The following is an 18,045-nucleotide window of genomic DNA, read 5'->3' as shown; positions in this document are numbered from 1 at the left end:
GCAGGCAGCGCAGGCAGCGCAGGCAGCGCAGGCAGCGCAGGCAGCGCTGCACCCTCGCCCGCGCCGCGCAGCCGTGGTTCGCCGGCGGGAGGTGAGGGAGCGGCGGGGCGGGGCGGGCTCTGCTCCTCCTCCTCCTCCTCTTCTTCCTCCTCCTTCGGCGCGGGCAGTGCTGCTGCGCGTCCTGCCGGGCGTCCCGCTGGAAACGGGGGTTTTGCTGCACGTGAGTTCGCTTTTTTTTTTTTCTTTTTTTGTCTCTCTCTCTTTTTTTTTTTTTTTTTTTTCCTCCAGTCTTCCATCGGTTATTATTTTACTGATTCTTTCTTTTTTTCTTCGTCTTGTGAGTTTTTTCCCCGGTGTTAATTGGGGGCAAAGAAGCGCGGCGGTGCCGGCACCGGCAGGAGGACCAACTTCGCGCTCTCGGTGTGCGGGCGCTGAGTTGTGGCTGCGCGGTTCCGGGCGGGTCGGCGTGGGGAGCAGCGCAGATGAGCGTCTGTATGTATCTGCCCGCTGTGGTTCTGGGTTGTTTCTGTCCGTAGCGTTCCTCGGGCAGCCGCTCCGCCTTCTGGTGGCCCTACCCCGGCTCTAGCGGAGAGCGAAGTCGGCAGCGTCCGCGTGCTTTTTGAAGGGAGAAAGGGAAAATGTCTCTTCCCTCCCGCAGCGCCCTGAGCCGGGCTGGGAGGGAGCGGCCCCGAGCGGAGCTGAGGCCCCGGGCCGTGCGCTGCGGTGCTGCGGGACCCCCGCGCCGGCTGCGCTGCGAGTGCGGACCCCGCCGCCTCCCTCCCTGCCCGCAGTACCGCTCCCACCCGCGCTTTGCCCACTCCATCCTTCTGCACTTCGTTCCGATTTGGGCTCCTTGCTGTTCTCTTTTTTGTTTGTTTGTTTTGTTTTTTGTTTTGGTCTTTTTCTCCCGTTCTCTAAGGCGAGGGGTTGGGAGGGGAGTAAGAGTCTTTCTAAGCAAAAGATGGCACGGGGATGCCGTGGATGTGTAACGCGGAGGGCTGCCTTTATCCGGTTATTCCAGAGTGAGGAGCCCATGGCATGGCAGACCCTCGGGCTGACCCACAGCATCTGTTGTGACAGCATCTCGTGGGGTTCCCTGCTCTGGGTTTGGCTTAGCTGAGCTTTGCTGGGTGCAGGTGGTAAGAGGGGTGGCAGGAGGGAGACTGCTGGTGGGGCAGTGCTGCCGTGGCCTTTGGGGAACAGCTCGGCAAAGGAAGGTGAGTATCCAAAGCATCGCTTTCTTTAGAAGAGGCAGATGTGTGGCAGTGAGGGCGGGCAGAAGGTTTTATTTCGGAGTTGTAAAGAGAAGAGTGAAGCTCTTGGAGAAGGGCAGCTACCTGGAATAAGCAATGGGAATGGATCTTTCTGAAGGATCAGAACCTGATGTGTTTCCAGTTCTGAGAGCTGCCAGCTGCCTGCATCTCAAATGCTTTAACGAAGGGAGCAGAACTTCTGGTGTGTGTTCCTGTCTGATGGCTGCGTGAGGAGCTCTCAGACCTAGAAGCAAACCTGCGTCTGCTCAAGGAGAATGTCTGGAAATAAAACATCTGACATCCTGCAGGTGCTTGGGGTTACACAGGACTATGTGTGTTAACTGCATGCATTGGGAAGGGCTGTGTTTACCTTGAAGTGAATTGTGGCTTTTCTTTTCTCATCCCCTTCACACTTTGCTGTTCTGTGTGGTACGGGGTTTGTGGTTTTTGGAGAGCGTGAAGGCATTTCTTCCAGAGTGACTGCAATGAGGAAGCCTTGTAGGGATAGAAGCATCATGAGCCCAGCTTTGGGCTCAAGTTATGATTCCTGTACGTCCACTTGTTCAGTCACAGCTTGAGGTCTGTGCTGGAAAGACTGAAAACACCAGAAAAGCATGCTGGAAGAAAGTGCACTGAGCAGGGGTAACTTGAGAATAACTGACACCAGAAGTTGGTGAGGCATTCACACGCCTGCAGAGGGGGAGGAAGCATCAGATCAATACCAAGTTGGCTTTTTATAACTGCAGAGCTTTAATTGTATCACTTAAAAAGCACACGTTTAGGATGATTTTTCATACCTGTGCCTGCAGCCGAGGCTGAATCTGCGGAGTTCACGCTGATGTGGGTAATCTGAATCAAGCTGAACAGCAAAGAGCCTCTTAGGAGAATCTGAAACCCAGTAGGCATTTTTCAGACCTGAGTTATGTCACTTTTTTTAGAGGTGCCTCAGGCGATTGCATTTTAAGAAGACAAAGCTTTTGTTTTCCAGCTGGCCTAGAAAAATAGCAAGGATGAATCCAAAGCAAAGGCTTTCAGAAGTTGTCATTTGCGATTAAGTTGATTCTGCTGTTGTGCACAGGGATGTTGCTGCCTTCCTTGCAGTTGTGTGAACTGTGTCTATTTTTATTTTATCCACCAGTCCTAGCCTACCTGTTTCTGTTTGAATCAAGTAAGTCACGTTAGAGCTTCTCACTAACATGAGTGTGTATTTAATTAGCAAGGCAGGTGTTTGCTAGCTGCATCTCTGTTACAAAATTAATTGTGTGTACTTTACGAGGGGCAGAAGAGAGGTGACGCCAGGGCAGGGATTGACAGCTGCATACAGCGTCCAATTCTGCATCTAAAATACTGCGCTTCTGAAGGCACAGGCTTGTAACAATGAGCAAAGACTGCTTTCCTTTGCACATCCAAGGGAATCCACAGTTTGCATGGAAACAAGAAATATGCGTGCTAATAGCCAATCTAAAGCTCTTCTTGTGGCTTCTGGTGTTCCCTGCAGCTGAGAACGATGGCAGTTAGCATCCTGTGGCTGCCAGCCTGCAGCAGAAAGTGCATCTGTGGAGCTGCAGCCTGAGCTGGGGGTGTGGAGGACACCACGGGAATGCTTCAGCACAGACAGCAAGAAGTGTGTTCCTGCATTCTGCAGTTTTGTAAGCTCCTGGTGAGGTCCTCAGTTTGAGGAATGCTGGTGATGACATCTTTTTCTTAAAATGAGAACAGTTTCCCTCTCAGGAAAACCTCACAGTCTTGTAACAGCATCGGCCCTATTAACGTGGTCCAGAGCTGTATGGAAGAGGAGGAGGCATCTCGGGAGCTCTGCCCTCCTACTTGTGCTGCGTGCCTGCCTCTGCTCTGGATGTCCATGGGAAGGCTATAAGGGCAGCGTGAGTCATAGCTTTGGCTCCCGTGTAGCTCTGACACAGCCGGTGCTGCCACGCTCCCTACTGAGGTCACTGTACCTTCCCATAGGGGAAGGCATGGGAGCTGACACTCCAAATACAGGAGTGCAGCTTCTGCTGCTTCCCTGAGAAGGCTTGGGTCCTGCTCCTGTGGCACCAAATAGCATTTTCTTAAGCCAGTACTCTTTTCAATATGTTGAAACAGAATGCTGGCTTGCAGTAAGGTATATGTGAGGTGAGGCTTGGTCCTTGGCTTTACAGGGAAGGGAAGGTTGCCCCACTGGTTTCAGGGGCCATGTGCAGAGGCCAGGCACTGGTTCCAGTAGCATTTCTGCTCCTCCAACAGTCTATTTCTTAACATAACCTTTTGTAGTCTCAACCAGTTGCCTTGCAGTTGTCTTTTTTTTAATTTTTATATTATTATTATTTCTGAAAAGTCTGTTTTTAAAACAGAAAGCACAGTGTTAGTTGTTTTTTCATAGAAGAGGGCTGAGGTAAACAGCAGAGATGCCCATGGGCTTTGTCAGCATGAATTCAGCCATTCCATGGTGTGGCATGGTTTGGAGTAGTAGGGGCTGGAAAGTGGCAGAGCATTATGATGCCTTTACAAGCAGCTCATGTTCAGGCAAATGCAGCCACGGTAGGAATGAACGTGAACTCATCTTGTGGTTGCCGCTGCATGCTGCAGAGGGATGGGCAGGTGGGATGCAGTGGTTGAGACAGCTGAGCACATCCCCTGCTGTGCTGAGATGGAGCAGTTGTGTCCTGCTGGGTCCACTGTCCCTGGGGGGAGGATGTCCTTCTATGCGGGGATCTGTGCCTTTCTGTGGATGTACTGAAACCCAGAAATGTGGGTGGCTTCTGTGTGAATGATGGCTCGCTCTGGAAGCTGGGAGCAGGTGGATGCTGTGATTTATGGGCGAGTTCCTGAGCTCAGGACTGGAGCGGTAAAGGGCACCAGGCAGGGGGTGTATGGCTGCTGCACTTCTCATGTGGCTTCTGCTGCCTTTCTCAGGCAGTTTTAATCTCCTCTTTCTTCCTGCATTTAGCAAAGTCTTCTGGGAAGCCGTTTGGGGAGGAAAAGTGTTCCTTCAGGATGTGGGATGCACTGGTTTTTCTGGCTGCCCTATGTAAGGGGAGGGCCTTGGCTTGGAGGGGGGTCAGTGTGAGCCCCACATGTGGGTGAAGGTGAGGGGCAGATGCTGCTGCTGGCTCCGTGTGGGGACTGTGTGCTCAGCTGGGGCAATGTGCCCCAGCACGGCAGGGCTGCTTTCTGGAGTTTGTAATGGCTGTAAGCACCACAGAAATCCTCTTGAGCCTCTCCAGCCACTTAGGCTTTGTTCTTTTCGCTCTCGTTACTGAATTTACTCTGAATCATGCTTATTCATTTCAGTGAAGCAGTAGAACTTTGCCTTGTGCTTATGCTCCCCAGTAGCTGCCCACGTCCTGGTGTTTCCCTGCAGGCACAGGAGCCATTTCTGCATATTGCAGTGCAGGAGTGGAACCAGTTTGGAAACTTCAGTATCTATAGAACTACTGGGAAAGTTCTGATGCAGGTTCTCTCACAGCCCAGGTGCATTGCTTCCTTCCAGCAGCTATGTGGGGCACAGGGGATGGTGAAGAAGCTGCTGGAGGTGAACTGCTGCAGGATTCCATGAGAAGCCCACACCAGTGAACAGCTTTGATAGCATATGGGGAGCAACTGCTGCTACAGATGAGCATCAGAAGTGGGCATGGCTCTTCTTTCCTGGTAATGAGGGGCAGTACTTACCTGCAAATGGGCTCCCAGCTGCTTTGCTACAGTGCATGTAGTATTTTCAGGGAGGTGCTGGTAATAAGCCGTGGCTTGGGAATGCTTCCTATGAGCAGAATCACACCTGGTGGCAGGAGGGGAACAGGAAGGGCTTAGGAGGTTTTAATTAACATTGTTCTGTGGAAGAAATTAAATTGGGTCTCTTGCTCCGCTCGCATGCCTAGCAGGAAGGGCTCAGCGCCCCTGTGCTGGGCTGTTGGCTGCCTTCTGTTTGCATTAGGGGAAAAAAGCAATTGCTGTCAGCTTCTACCCAGCTCCTGGGACCTGTCTGCTTGTTTATTTTGGGCAGATTATTTTCAAATCACTTTGAAGATGGGCTCGAACACTGATCACGAGGGATAGTCCTTCAGCTGCGTTCTGTCAGCAAACGTTGCACAAAGTGTATTGTAAATTACCTGCCTTCCCCAAACAAAGGGGTGGGCACTGCCAGAGAATGGAGCGCCCCATCTGGGTGTCCGCTTCCAGAGCAACCTAAGAGCTGCTGGCCTGTCTTCCCTCTGCTCTGAGGGGGTTATAGGGGGATGCATGGGGATGTGCACAGGTGAGGCAGGCTCTGCTCTGCACCCGCTGCTTTTATTATCATTTCAGTTTGTAGGTGTCACACCACCAACCCATTTTGTGCGCTTCCAGCTGATGATGTATGTCTGCTCAAGTACTGCTTTGCAAGACGGGGGGAAAAAACAATGACCTCAGAATTGATAGATTCTAGCCTTGTGCAGTGTAAACATCTATATTTTATGGCTTGTTGTGAGGAAGCGGTGCAGGGGATTGTGGCTCAGCAACTGAAAACTAGACAACACTGTCCATGGCAGAAGGATTGGAACTAAATTATCTTGAAGGTCCTTTCCAGCCCGAGCTGTTGTATGTTTGAGAAAGGAGCCTGTTTTAGGGAGCTTAGGCCACTGGGCTGGTGCTGGGTGGATGCTGGTGCAGGGAGTGAGGGCTGCTGCTGGCTGGCTTCTGAAATCCCAGCCAAGATGAGGCTTTTCTTCTGACCCTCAGATTTATTTATTTTGTCTCCAGAGCCTTAGTGTCGTGAGCAAGGGGAGTCTCTAGCAAGTAGGCTGAAGAGTAGCTGGTAAAATAAATGCAAAGTGATTAATCTGCTTGTTCTTGTTTATTCCTTTAATTTTATTTCCATTTGCAGTCTTTATCATTTGACCAGGTACCAACAGTCTTGGAGGCCTTATGTTCCTATCTTTGCATGCAGTACAGTAGTATCTGAGGATCCATGTCCAGATACAGCGAGAAGGAGCTGTGGCTCTGGAGTTTAGGCTCTAAATAGATAAGAGGTAGGAGGGCATGTGACTGCGCCTGACCTTGGTGGTAGTGGAGTTGGGAATGACGCCAGCTCTCTCTGCTCCCAGCTCACCCTCCTGGAGGTTTGCTCTGCTGCTCTCTCGGCTTTCCTCCCCCCCCCTTCACCCTACCTGGTGTACGGGCGAAGCTGGGGAGCTCTCTATGCCCAAGCCCAGCTTTCTAGCTCTCCTGCCTTTCCCTGCCTTTCTCCATCCTTGTAGCTTCGCCCTGTCCTGGTTCCTTTCGTTGTGGAGGAGCTGGGAGCCTCAGCAATGCGTGGCATGTGACATTTAGCACAGGAGCATAGCAGTCATTTTAGCAGGGCTTAGCATTGGCTTGCAAGGAGATGACGCTCTGCTAGAAGCCTACCTTGTGTAGGAGCACGGCTACTCTGCCAGGACAGCACCAGTTTTATCTCATATTGCTGTATCTGCTTATTCTCCTACCTTTTTTCTCAACATAAAACTCTTTATGCAGGAACAAACGCCTGCTGCTGGCAGGATGACCTGTGCTTGGGCTTTCTTTTGGGAAAGAGGGGACACCAGAATGAGAGTTGGGGTTATTGCAATACTCGAAGGGCGCTGGGAGGTTCTGAAGCTGCCTTGAGCACATGGCTGGGTGTGTGCAGCATCCCCCTAGGAGGCTGCTCGTGATGCTTTCAGCCTAGGTACAACAGTACCAAAATCACCTGTAGAGAGAAAGGTGCAATAAGGGAGAGAAGTGGCAATACTGAGCTCCCATTTAAAACCCTGCGCAGCCTTCCTGTGCACAGCTGCCTTTTCTTCACATGCTTTTCCAGGCAAAGCAGGTGGTGCTTAATATCTTTTTTTGCATACAAACGCACGGCGTGCAGCGTAAGGCCACTCACATCTGTGTGCTATGTAGGTCAGATGCGTGCTCATCCCTTTACAAAGACCCGAGCTGACAGCGTTCCCTTCCTGCAGTGATGGGGAGGACGGCCACGTGCTGCCTCTGTTGGAGCCCTGCCGAGCGCACAGCCCCGGGGGGACCTGCATGCAGGTAAAGTGTTCTCCTCTCCACGTGCTGCGAGGAGCCTTGTTGATGAAAGATGAATGTACACTGTGTGTCAGGGGTTGATGGAGTGTCACATCACATTAGCCTTACGGTTCAAAAATACTGAACGCTTCTGTGCTGCACGTCTAGCAGATGCCTTTTGCTTTGCTCTGAATAAAGAGCGTGTCTGTGCTTCTGCTGCTGGAGTTATTAAAACACAAATCACTCTCCCTCCTCCTCCTCTCCCCACCCCCAGCCAATCTTGTTCTGGTATTCCGTGACCTTTTCTCGCTTAGGTTCTGTTGGTGGAGGATGAAATGAGTTGAAAACAAATAACTTGTCTTGCCCAGAAGCACGTCAGGAATGCAATGTAGCGCTGAGTCTCCCTTTTTGCTTTGATGGACGTGGTGCCAGGGACAGATGTGTTTGTCCTGTGGGAAGTGCTGTGTTACGGTGAAAGCAGCGGGGATCGCAGATAGGGCTACTGCTGGTCTCCCACTGGAGCTGTGTCCTCTGAGCTTTGTTTGCCTCCAGCCCTGGCAGATGGTGACTCAAGCCAGCCCACTGGGCTTCTACGTGTTCTGCAGTTCTTACGTCTTGAAGCTGTGTGGGGATGCAAAGACTGGTTCTTTCAGATGCAGAACAAAAACTTGGGAATGTGACCCCATGGGACTCTAAGCATCCATTGAAAATGGATAAATAGAGGACCCGTGGTTTATTTTAAAACTGAAGAGGGAACTTCGAAGTTTCCTCTCCCAGGGAGCCTTCAAATAGTGGCTCTGCAACCTGAATTTCTTATCCCAGGTGAGGCGACCTTGTGAGCAGTCATGAATGGAAATGGTAGCAGATGAAGATCAGAGCAGATGAAGATGGGTGTAGGAATGTCCTCATATGATCCAGTGTGGTGGAAGATATCTCTAGTATTAAAGCTGATCTGCTTGTTCTACAAGACTATCAAGAAACGTCTGGGATGAAAGAAGGGCTGTACCTGTTATTTCATCCTTCAGCAGTTGAGAGGCATCCCAAGCGCTGCCTGTTTGCTGAGAGTCTCAGAACCGGGTGTGAAGTTCTGCACATTTATGCCGCTGGATGAGTAGTTAGGATTTGAGGACCTCTCAGCAGCAAGCAGGTCCTTGTGAGCAGTGCATGCAGGTAGGTGGGGAGCACTAATGCAGCCTTGGCTGTCATCAATTTAGGAGCATTGGTCCTGGAGATGGAGAGGGGTAGTAACAGGCACCAGTGCAGGGAAGTGAGCTCTGGGCTTCATGGAGTTGCTTGGAACAAAGACACGAAGGAAGCACTTGGAGAGAAATTGGAGGAAAAAAACATCTGCACATCCTGTGCAGGTGTTCTAGCTGGAATCTTAGTGTGTAATATGTGAACTGAGCACATGGAGTTGGCTCAGGACAGACATCTCTGCTGGAGAGACCACCTCGCTAAGTGCTCCCTGGCTGTGCTCAGCTGGAAGAAAAGGGGAGAGATGTTTCCTATGGCTGCTCTTTCCCTTCATCCTAAATAAGATGAAGTGTGCATCGTTAGGGAAGCTCCTGAGTGCAACCAATCTCTCTTTAAGTCCCTGCTGACTGACTGAAACTAAGAGGAAACTAATGAAATCCCTATTGTTGCTACATATTTTTTTGACCTTTAAAGGGAGAATGTGCTGGTGAGTCAGGAGACCCTCTGGGAAATCTGTTCAATTTGTTTTGGGCAAAAGGTGAACTGAGATGCTGTGGTGACAGTAGCAGTTTAAAAATAAAGGCAGAGATCTGAGCTGTGCAGAAATCTTGCCGTGCTGCTGTCTCTGGTTTATGCACAGGCACAGAAGTGGAGTCCCCAGAGCTGTCAGGTGGCTCTCATCTATTCTGGTTACAAAGCAAATAGAGACGCTGAAATGGTTTGCAATTTTCTCCTGGCTTGATTCTAAAGGCAGAGTATAAAAATCCTTGTTTTCTGAGCATGAGAAAGGAGGTGAAGAATGCTGTTCCCTGTCTGGCGTCTACATAAGAAATGAAATGCTGGTTTTGATCAAAGTGAGAGAACTTGAATGTTTCTAAGGCAGTCAGTGCATTTTGTTGTGTTGCAGCTTTGCCCTTCAAGGGGACCGAGCCTGTCTGAACCTTCCAGCAGCTCCATCAGACGCTGCTAATAGCCACAGAGTTTGGAGGAGAACAGGTTTGTTTGTAGTTGCTTTCATCAGGACATGTAGTCATGGATAAGTGACCATTGCTGTACCTGGTTTGAAACGCAAGTCCATTCTTTACAGATGCTGGGGTTGGTTTTTCCCTAATGGGAACCTCTGATTTGATGGTCTTGTGCTGAAATACCTAATTTTTGGTGTTCTGATGTTATTGAGAAAGCTGTCCCTTACTGTTGTGATGCTCACAGCTGTCTTTCAGCTCTGTTGGGAGCCAGATTCCCAATGCGTGCATGGAGCCCCCCTCAGTGCCTCTGTCAGTGCTGGAATGGGACATATCTGCAGTGGATCTTGGGCTGAGGTCGGACAGTGGCTTGTTTGGAGGAACCTGCAACCTCTCCCAGCTGCTGGTCTGGGCATTGTCAGGAAAGCCATGCAACCAGAGCAGTGTTTGTATGGCATCTGGAGGCAGGTGGCTCTGCATCAAGCATGCTTGTAATGGCAAGATGGGTAGGAATTCAAGCCCAGGCTGCTTCTCAAATCCTGCACTTGAACCATTAGCATAATTTCCCTGGCACCCAAGCGTGGGTGCAAGCTGTTAGTAGAGCTGGGAGGAATGTCTGTGGTTTGAGGGCCCCACCAAGACTATTCCCATTAGCCTGCAGCAGCAGCAGCTCCAGTGTGCTGCTGGGTCGTTTTGCCAGCCCTGTCCTGCTGCTGGCACTCTTTCTGTTCTTCCTGAATGTGTGAGAAAAGGTGTGCTTTGATTTAACTCAGAACATGTGGATTATTTTGACCTAAATCGTACAAGGATGCTTTTAGAGGCAGAAATGCTGTGTTCCCTGCTGGCTCCAGTTTATTAAAATAACAAATTCATAAACAATAACTCTTCAAAGCAATGTGCTAGAGAAGCTGCAGTGCTGTATCATGTATAAAACATGACCCTGAAGAAAGCAGCCTGTTCCTCCATGGTCAGCTTGTAGTTCTGACCACTCCTGAAGCAATGCTCAAAGCAGGGGATCTCCTGCTCCTCCTGAGACTCCATAAATTATGACACTAGATCTAATCTGTGAGGTCTTTTTTGTCCCTTGTAAGAGGAATCATACCCTTACAGATGATGTCAGCAGTGCCTCCCGTACTGGGGGATTTGGCTGCAAATTAGCATGAGATACTTGATTTAAAGGAATTAAAGATAGCTTTGTCAAATTGTTTGGTCTGGCATGCTTTATCTGTGCTGCAGTGATGGTGAGGAGCTCCTTCCAGAGCTGCTTTCTGTGTGTGTACCACCCTGTCTCCTCAGAAAGGCACGTGGGAGGTGAGAAAGGTGGGTTCTGTCTCATAGAAATGTGGGAAAGAATGGTTTCACAAGGCTGTGTTGGTCACTGGTGTCAGCCCTGTGCCCAGCAAAGTGCTGTGAGCTGTGACTTCAGAATTGATGTGGACTGCTTGGGACCAGTGTGACTTACCGTCTCAAAAGCCATCTGGGGGAATGGGGTCCTTACAGGTGATGTAAGTGGGCAGCTCAAAGCTGTACATGAAACATATTGCATGTCTGTCTGTCCCCTCACAATTCACTGTTCCCCATAGACAAAACTCCATGTGCATCAGGGTGATCATTTGGCATAGCCTGGTAGGAAGCTGAATCAGAAACCGTGCTTTCCATTTGGCTTTTTTTTCTTTTTTTTTTTACTTTTCCAGGGTAAAAGGCTTTTCATTAACCTCTGTTTCTCCATGGAGACCTCTGCGCTCTTCTTGTTTCTGGCAACTCTTCTCTTTCTAGACAACAGTTCCCCCCTGCATAACAAGTGCTCTCATGACTTGAAATTCCGTGTTATTTGAGCGTAGCACTTTCTTCCCTTCTTTCTTTTTGCTGCCTGAACTCCAGGAATCCTTTCCTAAGATTTATTCTGCAAGATTTATTCTTGCAGTCATTTTAGCATGAGGTCCAGCAGCAAAGCAGGGGAAAAAAACCCTCAGCATTTCATATCATATCACCATGGGAGCCCTGGGTGTCAGACCCCCATGATGAACCCTGCTACATCCCTGAGCAGGGGCTGGGGGCTGCTGCCCTGTACTGTGTGGAGAGAGATACAGAGTGCTTCTAGGCTCTGCTGCACAGTGCGTGCTGCCCCTCTGCACGGGATCAAGGCAGGGGGCTTGAGGTTAAAAGAGGAATAGCATTGTGTTCAGGGCCCCCATAGGCAATGCTTCATGCTTTGCATAAATCCTTGAAGTTCCTTACAGCTCCTCTGTCTGGAGTGCATTTTAATTGTTTTAATGTTTCTATGCTGCTTGCTGCTACCAGCTGTCATGCAGGTGATGGCAGCGGTCTTGGAAAGGCGAAGTGACAAATAGTGAGAAGTTTCATAACCATACAGAGGTGCTGTGGCCTCCATGCATTCTCCTCCACCCCTGGACCCACTCCAGGAGATCCACGCCAGGCTGGATGTGGCTCTGGGCAACCTGGTCTGGTAGTTGGCAACCCTGCACATAGCAAGGGGGATTGAAACTGGATGAGCACTGTAGTCCTTTTCAACCCAGGCCGCTCTATAATTCTGTGAACTGCACTAGGGAGTATAGGTGTGCCTTCAGCCTTGCTCCACGTAGGAATGGTGTCAGTGCTTCAGTACAATGTCTTTCCACACTTCACAGGCTCTGCTCCTGTCCCTGCTTGGTCTGGCTGTGTGCTGGAGAGGACTGATGGAATTCCCCAGCTGAGCAAGCCCCTCCAGCACTGCCAATGCAAGGTGGCTTTTATGACTCCAGTGTTTTGTCGTGATTCATGACATTGCTGGTGTGGGTGTAATAAGTGACTTGAGTGGCTGAGATGCTGTAGGCCTGATGTAAAGCTTTTCCCACTCTTTGTATGGGTCTTTGCCTGGCAGTGTAAGAGCAGCGTGTCAGCAGGTGAGTGTAGATCAGTGTTGGTAACACGGGTCCTGTGTCAGGAGGATGTTGGAGCAGATGTTGCATGGAGCAGGGTGGATGGCTGGGGAACACTCTGGCGAGGGAGGTACTTCTCCTTGTTGAAGATACCCAGACTTGTTGGCTTTCTCTCTTGAACAGACCAATTAGCCTTCAAAGTTTGCTGAATTCATAGAACCCAGCATGAATTCTTGATCTTTGTGGTGGCTGTCCATACTGCTCTGGAAGTGTGGTCTCCAGGTCACGTTTGTCCTTTGTCTCTATTGCTTATGTGCTGGAGCACATAACTGGCCAGGCAAGCCTGCTGGTGTCCCAAAAGAAACCTTAGCTGTGTCCATCCTTACTGCCTGCATCGTGGGCAGGTCGTGCTAATCTGCACTGCTATTTTGCTTGCTCATGGTATGTGTTAGATGCTGGACAGACTGAGGCCTCTGGGCTGCCTGCTGCAGGCACTGCTTGCAGGCAAGCCAAAATGCAGCTCATTTCATGCTACCTGCAGGGGAATGGCGATACGGGAGCCAGATATGATATACAAAAGGAGGTGTTCAGGAATGTTTTATTTGCTGTGTAGCCTTTTTGATCCAAAAACACTTTTCACAGCTGATGAGCCCGATTTAGCTTTCTGATGTTCTGGTATGAATTGGGAGTTATTTTTCTGATTTCACCACAGCTGCTTTGATTTGGCAATAATGTAGTAGAGAATTAAGCTCTATGATAAATGGTGCCCCAGTGGAGCAGGAACAGCTGCTTGTAGGTTTGGACCACACTACTCAAAAGGAACTGTCTGACCTCATGAAGTAGCCCTAGTAATTTATCATTCATTGAAAAATAGCTGCTTCCTATTCTTTCTCATCTGGGCTTGTCCAGAAGTTCCCTGCTCTTTGCTGTCCACAAGTTAGAGCTTATATTTCAGGGGATGGAATGGCTGAATACTTGTGGAGTGATCTCTGTGCTCTGAATTTGTGGGGAATCAGCTGTGTCACTTCCCTGGGCTGTGGGAAGTCAATCCTAGCCCATTGTCAGCATATGGGAGCACAATGAGATACTCAGTTCTGGTTGAGATCCAATCCCTGAAAGCAGGGCTGCAGGAAGGCTCTTTCACGGAACAGCCCAGAAGAGTTTGTGAGTATGTGCTGCTGCAAGAGCTTTGTTTGCTGCAGCGATGCTCCGTCTCCACTCAGATGGGCTCACCCAGCATGATGTTGTATGAGCAAAGGTGCTTCCCAGGCCTTTGTTTCACATCATCCATGAATTGCCCAATTCCTTGCTTTGAATGCATGCTGGAAGTGTGTGAATCTGTCAGATCCAAAGCTGCTTTTGGAAGGTCTCGCTAGTTTGGTTCTTGGATGTGATTCTAGCTGTACATGGCAGTTGGAGCACAGCATTGTCAGCCAGCACAGGTTGACCCGAAGCCCACCTCCATCCCCTCCCGTGAGCCTCTCCCAGAGCATCTCCAGCAATGGCAGGGGGAACCAATGGGGCTTGAAATGTCCTCTGTTTTCCAGGTGCCACCTCTTCCGCCTTGGCATTTTGGACAATTTCCATAGTAAAGAGCATCTACCCGTGGAGCCAGCAGCTTTCTGATGAGTAGAATCTCTGGAATGTGAAATTCAAGAATTAAATGGCTTGCAGAAGCTCCCGTCTTCCGTCCCAGCCAGCTCTGATCACAGCCACATCCCTTCTCTTCTTCCCAGTGTGTAATGCAGAAAATCCTGAGCTATTTTTACTGTTACAATTAATCAAGGAAGTATCCTCGATTGCTTTTTAATTTGGCATCTACCAGCCTTCTTTACCATCTTTGGGGAGGAAAGGGGTTAGAAAAACTTCATTTCCCTGCATGTCTTTGGTCCGTGGCTAATAATTATTTTTAAACTGCCTGTGATGTTATGAGTTGGGTGATTGTAGGTTTTTTTTTCAGTAGTTGTCAAATGCCAATTGTACAGCATGCCTCTGAAGTCTTTCATTACCTAAGTGATTTGAGCCTCAGGGTGAAGCAGGCTGCTGATAGCCTTTTCAGATGAGTTTGTTTCTCTTTTTTATATTATTTTTTTGCAGTTGTTTGGCTGGAATGTCTTCATCAACATTAGCTGTTGAAGGCCTTTTTTCTTTTTAAAGGCTAATCTGCTGCCTGTCAGCTCGCCACAGAGCTAGTTGGCATTCAGCATCCCACACTGCAGTCACATTGGGGAAAAGGATGTGCCTGTGTAATAACAATAATTGAAAATTAATAGTAGATTAAATTAAAACATAATTAAAAAACACTAATGCTCCCTGTGAACAAAGGCTGATTCCTATAGGAGCTTTATGAATTGAGGAGGAAAAGTCTGTGACGCTTTCCCTGGGCCCTGTCTATTCCAGCCTGCAGATCATTAAAGCAATTATAATTTCACAGAGGTTTGATCTGGAATTGATTTCTTTGTGATAATTCAATTTAGAAGCTTGCTTCCTCCAGGGTGGAAAATGACAGAAGATGGAGAGTATAAAGCCTTAGCACTGTCCAGAGGCACATGCAGCTGATGCTGAGCCAGCCAGGGGTTTCCTTTGTGGGCGGTCTGCTGGTGGCCCTACAGCTGGTAGGTGTCATAGTGCTTAATTAGGAGATGATCAGTATGTGGAAAAGGACCCATCAGAGTACAAAGCTGAGGACTGGGTGCTGCTTCAACGTGCTGAGGTGTGGTTGAAACTTCACGTGGAATCTCACTGTCATGATGGGTCTCAGGATGTTGGTGTCACCAAGACCAACATATCCACCTTGCCTTTTGCCAGACCTGGTGTTGTGGCCCTGGTTGGGTAGAGCTCAAAGCCTTTTTGGACAGCTGGAGGTGCTGCCTGCCCTGCTCTTGTTGGCTTTCCCTCATGTCATCCTTTTCTGCCAACCTCTCTGGTTCCTTGGTGATCTCACACAGGTCATAGACTTCTCATTCCTACTGTGGGTCAGTCATGCTGAGGATGAAAGCATCTGGTGTGCTGGATGGCTGCTGGGGGCTGTGGGCAGGATAGGTGGTGGAGGGAATGTAACGCGGGATGGATGCCAGGTCCTTCTTCCTCCTTGCTAGGGACTCCGGTGGCTCCAGCACATGCCTGGTGTCCTTGCTGGGGGCTTGGCAGCCAGTACCATTTCGGTTACGTTCTTAGAGGGCCCTGCAGAGAGTGCTGGCGGGGTGCTGATGATTGCCAGAGTGCAGCTGCCTGGGTCCTGTCAGCTGTGAGAAGAGGGATTCCCGTCCGTCTGTCACCTCCCTGGCAGATTGTCTCACTCAACAATGAAGTTGTGTACATTGGAACAAGAGGAGCCATACAGGATATTTGTCACTGGGTGTTGGACCATGCTGGAATGTCGTTTCCACTCATACATGCACTGGTGGCTGTGCCACCTGCAGCACATCTCTGCTGTGTCTGTGCCTGGGCCCATGCCTGCTGTATGCATTGATGCACTTACAGACGAGCAGCGCATTTATTTCATGGCTTCAACTTTTGCTTGACTCAACCTCTACCATCTTTAGACCATCTAATCTTGCTGTAAGACACAAGCATGTGTAGGATGCTCCCTCCTGCAACATGCTGTCACCTTTTCCATGGGGTTGTGCAGAGAGGAGCAAGGCTGCCACTGATCAGTTGGCACAACCTTTGCTTACAGCCAGTCATGGTGCAACCAGCCATGCAGCTGCATTCATAAAGCACTTGGCACTGCTACCATGCAGAGATGCTCCAATGTGCTGTCCTGCTGCTGTGCTCAGAACTGGGCAAATAAATTCCTCCAGCCCAGTCCTGGTGGGTTTGAGAAGGCTCTTGGGTAGCCAGATCTGGCTGCCATGATGGAGTGAGTGAAGGGAAGACAGAGCAAAGTATAGTGAAATGCAGCAAGGCACACTGAATTCAGTGTAGAGTGAAAATTGGGATCTCTTAAAAAATAATGAAATTTGCTAAGCAACTACTGTGTTTCATTCCTCTCTTCCCAATTATACTGCATTAGAGGCTTGTGGCCAGTAATTCAGTCAGCTGAAACTGCCACTTGAAGAAATATCCTTTTGTTAATTTGCTCTCTTCTTGACCCAACACAACGTTTATTTTTATTTTGTGGCTTTGTGCACAAAGCCCCTCCGTTCCCCTGACTTCTAATGCTGTGTGTTCAGAAATCCTGGTGGAACAGCTGATCAGGCTGGGGTTTTGTTCCCCCATATCAAATTATATTTGCTAAAGTTTTGATTGCAGTTGCTGTTCCAATAAAATGGAACCTGTTCGAAAGAAGGAAAAGGCTTTAAGAGAGACTTTTAGCTTTAATTGCGTTTCTTAGGCTTGGCGGTTATAATAAGGGAATGTCAGGGGAAGACAAGTAAAGAAAGAAATCCACAATTTCAGCCAGAAGCAGGCAGGCAGGGTTCATGGTTGGGTTATGCAACTTTTCTTCACAGTAGTGAGCACTTATTCAATGAACACATTTATTTTGATCTATCTCACATCTATATTTAGTGGGGGGGGGGGGAGGAGGGCCATCCCAGCCCTGCAGAGCTGTCATTCAGCTCTAACTGTTCCCTTCAGGAACACAGGGAGGCGAGACCCTGATGAAGTCCCCCCTGGTGAGTGCTGTTGATGTGAGGGGATTGGGAGCTGTCTGCAGGCTGTGCCAGTGTGCTCAGTTGCACGGAGGTGAAGGAAGCCCTGGGGAGGGCCCTCAAGCATCCAGCTCCTGAATACAGACAGGTGAAGTGACCATGAAGACGTGCAGCGGGCTGGCACTCCATCAGGACGTTCAGAGGCTGAGCTGTGTGTTTCTTGACATAGCCCCAGGAAGCTGTGGATTCCCATGCCTTGGAAGTCTTCAGGATTGGGTTGGATAGATTGAGCCACCCAACTGTGGGGAACGATGTCCCTGGTCGTGACAGAGGGTTGGAACTGGCAGATTTGTGCTCCCTTCCAACCCAACCAGTTCTGTGATTCTATGGAGATGGAGCTTTTTCTTCATCTCTTCTGCATCCCTTGGAGGAGCCTTCCCCACCACCACCCTGCAGGTTGAGCCCTACCTGGAGCTGCTGTGACAGGTGGAGAGCAGGGCCCAGCAGCCACTGCACGAAATTGCTGGAAAGGGGAATTGCAAGAGAGGTGAAAGCTTTGGTAGCTGACATTTTGACAAGAACACGCAGAGCAGTGAAAGTATTTATCACAGCATAAAAATAAATGGAGAAGATTCAGTGTTTCCCATTGCAGTTGCACACATCCCTGAACAGCACATCAACATGGGGATGAGTTTGATGGCTTGAAACACTGATTAAAAAAAAAAAAAACACCTCACAATGTATTTTTTTTCCTGTTGTATTTCTCATTGGAGAGAATAAGGGAGGAAAAACAAAACAAGGAAAACCCCAGGACAAGCTTAGCACATTTTCTGAGATGGATCATTTATGTATATATGTATATGTATTTTACATGGGGCTGAGGTGAACTTGCATGATAATGAGCTCCGATATATTAGAAAAATGTTGGTTAGAGCATCTGGGTCAAATTGAGCTAATTGGATCTAACCTCGCTAATTCCATACCCTGATTAATTCAGTGTGCTCTGAGAAGTCTGCGGAAGGGCTGGAACAAAAATGAGTAATGGCTTTAAAAATACCTATAAAGCAGTTACATCCAAATATGCTGATTTATGAAAACAATCTTACTTAATAGCTATCTTTTGTATAGATTTGGGGGCTGTTTATGTGGAAGCTTG

General features: G+C 49.0%; 1 protein-coding gene across 7 annotated transcripts in view; it reads left to right on the top strand.

Moving 5' to 3' along the window:
* The window catches only part of RALY (RALY heterogeneous nuclear ribonucleoprotein), a 131,091-nt gene that overhangs the window by 22,267 nt on the left and 90,779 nt on the right, over window positions 1-18,045 (top strand). Inside the window, exon 1 of one of the 7 annotated variants that reach the window (XM_042832534.1) lies at window positions 166-220. The exons of 5 other annotated variants lie outside the window; for them this stretch is intronic. The gene's annotated coding sequence lies outside the window, so the exon portion shown is untranslated. Of the gene's footprint in view, window positions 1-165; window positions 221-18,045 lie in introns of those variants that run through there. One more of the 7 variants, XM_042832536.1, reaches the window with a different exon arrangement.

Source organism: Centrocercus urophasianus, unplaced genomic scaffold (assembly GCF_019232065.1).
Source record: "Centrocercus urophasianus isolate 14NV4802_14NV808 unplaced genomic scaffold, USGS_Curo_1.0 seq_38, whole genome shotgun sequence".
Lineage (NCBI taxonomy): Eukaryota > Metazoa > Chordata > Aves > Galliformes > Phasianidae > Centrocercus > Centrocercus urophasianus.
Note: the sequence above shows the minus strand (reverse complement) of the source record. Positions and strands in the feature narration are given on the sequence as shown.